The sequence below is a fragment of the Schistocerca nitens genome, chromosome 10 (genome assembly GCF_023898315.1).
Source record: "Schistocerca nitens isolate TAMUIC-IGC-003100 chromosome 10, iqSchNite1.1, whole genome shotgun sequence".
Taxonomy (NCBI): Eukaryota; Metazoa; Arthropoda; class Insecta; order Orthoptera; family Acrididae; genus Schistocerca; species Schistocerca nitens.
The window spans coordinates 85332912-85335338 of record NC_064623.1 but is presented as its reverse complement, the minus strand read 5'-3'; the positions used below and the strand labels follow the sequence as shown (position 1 = coordinate 85335338).

The window sequence follows — 2427 nt, the reverse complement described above, 5'->3', positions numbered from 1 at the left end:
AGGACTATACTGATGAGCTTGTACCACAACACATGGACTCCATTCAAGCACTCCATCTTCAGGCGACAAGTGGCCCATCGGGACCATCCTACCGCCGTGTCATCCTCAGCTGAGGATGCGGAGGGGCGTGTGGTCAGCACACCGCTCTCCAGGTCGTTATGATGGTTTTCTTTGGCTTTTCGGTCGAGTAGTTCGTCAATTGGCATCACGAGGCTGAGTGCACCATGTAAAATGGCAACCGCGCATGGCGGCCCGCACGATCACCCATCCAAGTGCCGGCCACGCCCAACAGCGCTTAACTTCGGTGATCTGAAGGGAACCGGTGTTTCCATTGCGGCAAGGCCGTTGCCACTCTATTCAACATAAGTAAATAATTCAAGATGTAAATAAAGAAATATATTAATTCATGTGTGAATTTGAATTGTAGAAAGAGAATACTGTCTGCCCTGCTGTGCAGTAGGGGGTCCATGGAAGACAACCAAAGGAGTCATACTATGAAAAGCAATGACACACCAGACCACCACTCCTTGTTGTCGGGCTGTATGGCGTGCGACAGTCAGGCTGGTGTCTCTTCGCTGTCCAGGGCGTCTCGAGACACGTCTCCAGCCTGAAATCTCATTGAATGGAGTAGAATTGTCGCCCTTCGAACTGAGCCCCAATGACAAACGGGGACGTGTCTAGAGATGCCCTGATCAGCGGTGGGATACCTTAAACCAAAGGGCGCAAGCTGAAGGACGGAGCATGTTCAGGGGACGAAATGCTCAGTCATTCTGGAGGCACAATGAATGAGCACAAGTATACATCTATCACTGGGGACCATGTTCCCCCCTACATGTAGTTTGTTTTTTGCCATCTCGATGGCATTCTGCGACACTCTCACAGTACAGCAGTACATCGACGATATTCCTCACAAAGTTCTGTTGGCCTTCATGGTAATCCGTCCTGGGCTTACATTTCACTAAGATAATGCCTGTTCACACGTGGTGAAATTTCGACTGTGTCTTCGTGCTTGCCAACCCTACCTTGGCGAACAAAGTTGCTACGTATCTCTCCAATTGAGAACATAAGGACCATTACGGACAAGGCCCTTCAACCAGCTCAAGGAAGACATCCAATATCTCTATCAATCAATGCCAACGCTTGCATAAGGACCAGAGGTGGACCAACTCATTACTGACCTGTACAATTTGTGAAGCTCTTTCTCTTGAATAAATCATCTATTTTTTCTGAAACTATTATCATTTGTTTGTATAGATATATACATCACACCTACCGATTACCGTCCCATTCTTTTTTTTCCATCAGCGATTTTCAGTGATACAAATCAGTTGTTGCTCTTGCATATCTTCCAACGTCACCTGTTGTTGTTGTTGTGGTCTTCAGTCCTGAGACTGGTTTGATGCAGCTCTCCGTGCTACTCTATCCTGTGCAAACTTCTTCATCTCCCAGTACCTACTGCAGACCACATCCTTCTGAATCTGCTTAGTGTATTCATCTCTTGGTCTCCCTCTACGATTTTTACCTTCCACGCTGCCTTCCAATACTAAATTGGTAATCCCTCGATGTCTCAGAACATGTCCTACCAACCGATCCCTTCTTCTAGTCAAGTTTTACCACAAGCTCCTCTTCTCCCCAATTCTATTCAATACCTCCTCATTAGTTATGTTATCTACCCATCTAATCTTCAGCATTCTTCTGTAGCACCATGTTTCGAAAGTTTCTATTCTCTTCTTGTCTAAACTATTTATCATCCACGTTTCACTTCCATACATGGCTACACTCCATACAAATACTTTCAGAAACGACTTCCTGACATTTAAATCTATACTCGATGTTAACAAATTTTTCTTCTGCAGAAACGCTTTCCTTGCCATTGCCAGACTATATTTTATATCCTCTCTACTTAGACCATCAGCAGTTATTTTGCTCCCCAAATAGCAAAACTCCTTTACTACTTTAAGTGTCTCATTTCCTAACCTAATTCCCGCAGCATCACCCAACTTAATTCGACTACATTCCAGTATCCTCGTTTTGCTTTTGTTGATGTTCATCTTATATCCTCGTTTCAAGACACTGTCCATTCCGTTCAACTCCTCTTCCAGGTCCTTTGCTGTCTCTGACAGAATTACAATGACATCGGCGAACCTCAAAGTTTTTATTTCTTCTCCATGGATTTTAATTTCTACTCCAAATTTTTCTTTTGTTTCCTTTACTGCTTGCTCAATATACAGATTGTATAGCATCAGGGATAGGCTACAACCTTGTCTCCCTTCCCAACCACTGCTTCCCTTTCATACCCCTCAACTCTTATAACTGCCATCTGCTTTCTGTACAAATTGTAAATAGCCTTTCGCTCCTTGTATTTTACCCCTGACACCTTCAGAATTTGAAAGACAGTATTCCAATCAACATTGTCAAAAGCTTTCT

At 44.0% G+C, this 2427-nt stretch overlaps 1 pseudogene; it reads right to left on the bottom strand.

Moving 5' to 3' along the window:
* Window positions 1–232: 232 nt before the first annotated feature.
* LOC126211038 (5S ribosomal RNA) lies at window positions 233–350 on the bottom strand (annotated as a pseudogene).
* Between the last annotated feature and the right edge of the window lie 2077 nt (window positions 351–2427).